The sequence below is a fragment of the Pseudorasbora parva genome, chromosome 12 (genome assembly GCF_024679245.1).
Source record: "Pseudorasbora parva isolate DD20220531a chromosome 12, ASM2467924v1, whole genome shotgun sequence".
In the NCBI taxonomy this organism is placed as follows: domain Eukaryota; kingdom Metazoa; phylum Chordata; class Actinopteri; order Cypriniformes; family Gobionidae; genus Pseudorasbora; species Pseudorasbora parva.
Window position 1 is genome coordinate 17910075 of NC_090183.1, and position 6927 is coordinate 17917001.

Here is a 6927-nt window from a genome sequence, read left to right on the forward strand (position 1 = left end):
CTTGATATCTGCTCTCCAACTCTGCATTAAAGGGAATACAGTCACTTCTGCGCAAGCCTCCGACATACCTGCTCCTCTTTCCCTGACAACGGTGATGCAGCTGTCATCTTCAGCACCTGCGACAGGCTGCGTGAAAGGGTTCATGCATGAAGTAAAAGTTCTGCCCTCTGCTGAACCTGTTCGACAAAAACTACGACGTCTTCCTTTATCGGTACGTGCTGCTGTGTCTGATGAACTAGACCGCCTTCTTAGCACAGGTGTAATAGAGAAAGTGGATGCGTCACCGTGGATTTCACCGATTGTGGTAATACAGAAGAAGACGGGAGGTATTAGGATGTGTGTTGATTTGCGGGAGCCCAATAAGGCCATTATAGTGGATGCTTACCCTCTGCCACACATGGACGAGACCTTAGCTGCCTTGTCAGGTGCAACAGTTTTTTCAACGATTGATCTGGAAAATGCTTACCATCAAGTGCCGCTTCACCCAGATAGCCGTGACCTCACGGCCTTTATCACACATGATGGGCTGTTTCGTTTCTGCCGTGTTCCGTATGGTCTCGCGTCGGCTCCGTCCGCATTTCAAAAAATGATGTCAATAATACTCAAAGGCATTCCCAATGTCCAAAATTACTTAGATGACATTATCTGTTTTGGATGTACACAGCAAGAACATGATGTTGCTTTGGATGCTGTGCTCAAACGTCTCAGCGAAGCTGGTCTACGGATGAATGAAAAAAAGTGCAACTTCCGTCAGTCATGTCTGCGTTTTCTTGGACACATGGTGAATGGAAACGGTATCCAACCTGATGGAGAACATCTGCAAGCAATGACGCAAGCCCCAGCCCCAACTGATGTCACCAGTCTGCGCTCCTTCCTGGGTATGTTGTCCTGGTATAACAAGTTCATACCTAACTATGCCACTCTTGTTGAGCCTTTGCGTGCATGTCTGCGCCAGGATGCTGAATTTGAATGGACTAATGAGGCCCAGCAAAGCTTCATGGATGTTAAGAAATGCTTAGTGGACAGTCCAGCACTGGCCCTGTTCAATCCGGAACTTCCTGTCATTGTGTCCACTGATGCATCAGATTATGGTCTGGGAGCGATATTATCGCAGGTGCACTCAGATCACAGTGAACGCACAGTGGCATTTGCGTCACGAACTTTAACCCCAGCGGAGCCAGAGCTTGTCGCTCTACTGTCTACTGCCTTGACTGCAATTTCACCATCTGAGTTCAAAACTGCTGTAGCCTCGTGTCCTGAACTGACTGCTGTGCGCACTCAAATCGAAAAAGGATGGCCTGTCTCTGTAAAAGCTGTGCATGCCGACCTTCAGCCTTACTATCATGTAAGAAATGAACTGAGTGTCAAGGACAAGGCGATTTTTAGAGACACTCGTCTGGTAGTCCCAGTGACATTGCGACATACGGTAATAGCGCTTGCGCACGAGGGTCACCAGGGAATCGTGCGGACAAAGCAGCGTTTACGCGAACTGTACTGGTTCCCTGGAATGGATAAAGTGATCCAGACTCAAGTCTCCTCATGTGAGTTGTGTCAAAAGCTGGATAAATCGGCTCAGACTGTTACTGCCCCCCTCCAACCAGTACCTTTCCTGGAAGCACCATGGATTAAATTGGGCATGGACATTGTAGGGCCATTTGACACTGCTGTTTGGGACTGTAAGTATGCTATCACCTTAACTGATTACTATTCCAAATGGCCTGAAGTTGCTTTTACATCGTCAGTGACCACAGGGGTTGTGATTGACTTTCTCAACGGCGTTTTTAGTCGCCATGGTTACCCAGTAGAGTTGGTCACGGACAATGGGCCACAATTCACATCGGATGCTTTCACAACCTTTCTGCGAGAAAGGGGCATTACGGCAATCCGCACGGCTGTGTATCATCCAGCAGCGAATGGTGCCATAGAACGCTTTAACAGAGTTCTTAAGGGCTGTGTACAGTCGGCTATAGTTCAGTCCAAGCCATGGAAGCGTACTGTGACAGACTTTCTCCAAGTTTACCGCTCTACCCCACATGCCACCACGGGAGTTTCACCCTTTGAATTGCTCCATGGGCGGAAGATGAGAACTAGACTGAACGTTACCCTTCATTCCCTTGTCAGTACTCTTCAGCCAGCGGCTCTTCGCAAGCGAGTTGTTCTTAAACAATCTCAGATGAAGCGCTACACGGATGCAAAGCGGGGCGCAAAACTGATTATCTTCAAAAAGGGGGACAGGGTGCGAGTGCGCAAGCCCTTTCATGTGCCGAAGGGACACTGCAAATTCTCAGATTCCGTTGAAATTCAGGAACAAGTGGGCCCGAATACCTACTTACTAGAGGATGGAAGAAAATGGCATTCTTCGCAACTGGCACAAGCAGTTCAGATGCCTGGTCCTGCACCTGAGCTTGTGAAGGAAACCTCCACCTGTAATGAAACTGAGAACTCTCAGATGGCCGAGGGACGACCATCAAGAACGCGCAAACCTCCCTCATGGCTCAAAGATTTTGAGACATAAAACATAGGCTATATACTGCCTATACGTTCTGTTGCCGGTTATAATTAAGATACTGTTGTGCTCAAGCAAGAGGCTGTTCAGGAAGCTAATGCAAAGAAGAAAAAAAAATATATATTTTAAATATTTGTACTTCCCTGGATCTAGGTTCATCTGCTAGTTGTTAAAAGTGTTCTTGTTATTTCATTGCTAAATGATAAGATTAAGGTTGTGAAGAAAATATCTTACGTGTTGGGGGGATGTTGTGTTGAAACTGTTATTACGAAGAATGAACACTAGGGGGAGATGTGACGGTAGGAAGAAGGATGGTAGAGACACATGGAGAGTTAGGTCTGGATTAAAGAAGTATGATAATCCAAGGAATTCTTGTGCCATCGTGTTTTTTATTATTTTGCAAAGTTAAGTGACAGTACAACAAAGATGAATGGTACCCGGTGGGGTCTTCCGCTGTTGTAGCCCATCTGCCTCAAGGTTGTGCATGTTGTGGCTTCACAAATGCTTTGCTGCATACCTCGGTTATAACGAGTGGTTATTTCAGTCAAAGTTGCTTTTCTATCAGCTCGAATCAGTCGGCCCATTCTCCTCTGACCTCTAGCATCAACAAGGCATTTTCGCCGACAGGACTGCCGCATACTGTATGTTTTTACCTTTTCACACCATTCTTTGTAAACCCTAGAAATAGTTGTGTGTGAAAATCTCAGTAATTGAGCAGATTGTGAAATACTAAGACCGACCCATCTGGCACCAACAAACATGCCACGCTCAAAATTGCTTAAATCACCTTTCTTTCCCATTCTGACATTCAGTTTGGAGTTCGGGAGATTGTCTTGAGCAGGACCACACTCCTAAATGCATTGAAGCAACTGCCATGTGATTGGTTGATTAGATAATTGCATTAATGAGAAATTGAACAGGTGTTCCTAATAATCCTTTAGGTGAGTGTATTTGGAACAGTATTCTAAAGTGTTACTATATTGGGTATCTTTTGTGCATTTGTTATTTGAATTAGCACTAAATAAAAAAGGGGAAAAAACACAGGCAGCCATTCCTCTTCGGAAACTAGTGGTTCTATGCCTAAATAAACATTTATTAAAGATTTATTCAAAATGAAACATTTGAGAATGGAAATATTTCACTCGATGTTTACACTTTTATAATAAAAGCTAAAATGGTCCCTGTATGGTGCTGGTCTGTGATCACAAAATCAACTTTTTTTCCCTTTTTTTGTATCCACAGGCTCTTGATACTTTTATATGGGAGAAAATTTGGTAAAAATGCTATTGTCTTGGCATTTTTAGATTTTCATTAGATTGAAGTCGCATTCATTGTGTTTAAGTGTCAAAATAACAAAAAAACATTTTCAAGGGTGAATATTTGTGTACTATCTACCCATGTTATCAACCTTTGGAATTGACTGTGTTTGCACTTGTTTTGACTCTGAATGAATTAGACCAGTGAGTGAGTAGCCCATTTCCAATCCATGTACTCATTTTCCATTAGTGAACTAACTAGGCCCACATGGGGAGCCCATGCCCACTCTGTACCCCTGTAGCCCATGTTTAATCCATGTGGGCCCCACATACACATGTTGGCTGGGAACAGTGGCAAAGAAATAAAACTCCATCAGGTGGCATAATGGTTACATAGGTAAAAGATATACAGAGCACAGAGAAGCTCCAATCTCTCTGATTCACATGATATAAGCAACCCCTTGCCACAGGGGAAGTCAGTTATGTACAATGCACAAAAAAGTTCCAGTCGCTCACTCATTCACACAATGTAAGCTGCCCCTGCCTCAGAGCAGTACTCAGCTGTGTACAGAGCACAAAGGAGTTCCAATCGCTTCCTCATTCACATGATATGCAAGGAATGCAAGAGCTTTAGATACTGCTTTTGACACGATTAGCTTAGCGAACCCTGTACTTTGTTCGGTTCCAGTTGCAGAGCCCACAGAGGGCAACTGAGTTATTGTGAACACAGCTATTCCATTCTGATTAAAACATCAAACAGGTTCTTCCCACTCAGTGACACACCCACTGAGAATCCTGTTGAAAGTGCACTAGTTATTGCCGATTCCATTACACGGAACATGAAAATAGAGACACCAGCCACCATAGTCATATTTGTTGGGAGCCAGAGCACCTGACATCAAAGCAAATTTAAAAGTAATGGTTAATAATAATCATAAATGCTCTAAGATTATTATTCACATAGACACATATTCACGGTACAAAACATTTCTGACCTCTCCTTAATATTAAAGAGTAGCCTGACGTGGTCATACTCAATTCTAGTCAGAATATGAGTCTGAAACTGCTCCATTGGGCTGTGATTATGAGGCGTTTCAACTGAACCAGGAAAAACCTCAACTGGATAGACCTACAACCAATCAGAGCAACGAAGCGACGCATTGTCAAATGTAAACAGACAGAGCTCAACTGTGTTGCCAAGTCCGCGTTTTTTTCCGTGGTTGTTTTATATGTCCAAGGGTTGAAGCGACTATTATGTGATATATAGACCCATCAGTGCAAATTTTAGCAGGCAACCTTGCCAAAATAACACTCATTTTACCCCCAAACGCCATTTTTCCCCCGGAAAACCCCCCAAGAAGCTATTGTTTAGGGCTAGTAGTTGGCAGATTTTGTTGTAAAAACTTCGCAACCCTGTCTGCACGCACTGGAATAAACGATCTTAGCCGGTGTTGAAAAAAAAAAAAAAGAATTTATTGATACACCGAGTACTTACCCAACATGATCATCATCTTTGAGAGAAATTGTGAAGGTGAATGCAGATACAAACAAGCTCTCCATTTAGGATTCGAGTAAATATAATCCAAGCCCCTTTGTTGACGTGCATGATTACGTTCCTGTTTATCATCGATCCGTCATCGTCTAAAGCCCGCACTGATGATTTCATTGGTCCGAACAGTTTCTGTTCGGAGATAATTACTCCTTTATGGAGCGATGCCAGACCGAACTGCCCGACCTAAAAATGTTGTGGGCGGGGCTAGGTTCGGCTGGCATCCAGGCTAATTAAAGAGGTGTGTAAACTCGCAATTATGATGTTTTACACTGTAATATGCTCTGGCCATACTGTTGTCACTCAATGGCTGGCTTTCTTTCATTTACACTGCACATCTTGATGCCCAATTCCAATTTGGTGACTATATACGATTTTTTGTTGACCCGCTTACATCATCGTTTAAAAGCGACTCGTATCCTATATTTGCATTTACGCTATACACTGGCGAAACAGCCCAAGACATTCAAACCCAGAAAAGGAAGTAAAACGGTGCAATATTTCAGCGCACAAAATGATTACTTAATGTTTTGCTTTTCGCACTATCTTTAAAGGTCAGCAAAACATTGCTCTCGTAAGGTGGAGAAAAAAGAGGATAACCCTTGTTGCATGTGATCGCAATTTGTGTCCACTGAGTTGACGTCATTCGCCTCCGTCCCTTTTCCAGTGACGTACAACTCACATTTACTGGGGAATATCTGATTTGACCACTTACATGGCAGATGCAAATGCACGTATCGGAATCATTTCACGATTTATTACCACATATGAGTGAAGCCTGAATCCGATTTGAGAATATCTTAATTCATGTGTTCTTTTCCTGCTTACACGTTCACATGCCATATCCGATCGGTGCCACATGAGGGAAAAATTAGGATTGAGCCACTTAAACCATGCAGTGTAAAATGGGGCCATCCACTAAAGTGGTTTCCGCAGTATAATATAGGGTTCATAGACAATTGGAAAAGTTTTGGGGGCAGACCTGACCTGCTGAAAAGGGATTGGTATTCCTGGGCTGGGGGCGTTCTACTGAATAGTAAGGCCCAGATCACACAGAACGCGCTTTTGCAGCAAGAGGCGCCTTTTTTGAATGGATTTCAGTTGGCAGAGAGCGTTATGCACGCTGCTTATGCACCCAGGGCACCTCGCGTTTAAACCACTTGCTGCGCCTCACGTTTTTGAAGGAGCGCTCCAAGCGTGTGAAGTTGAAAAAAAGTCAACTCTGAGCGGAAAAGCATGCAACGTCATCGTGTTTATTTTCTGTTGTCCAGTCGAATTAATGGAGAGGCGGGCCTTCCGTTGTGTTGACCGTTACATTGATTTGACTGACAGTACAGGTGATTCGGGGGTTGCCTAGAAACATTAAAAAAACCCAGGGCACTGCTCTTTTCTGAATGAAAAAACGCCAACCAAAAAGGGGAGTGCAGCGCGCCTCACGTTTTCGAACCTGAAAAACGCGTTCTGTTAGCCTAGAAATCTAGATGCACCCTAGCGGCAGCAAATTTAATTTGCCCGCAAGTGTCGTCTAGGCACTCTCAATACCATTCTGAGCTGTGTTCCTCAAAATCTGGACGGCCCAATCACATCATGTATAGAGTCGGCGGGCGGGGCCATAA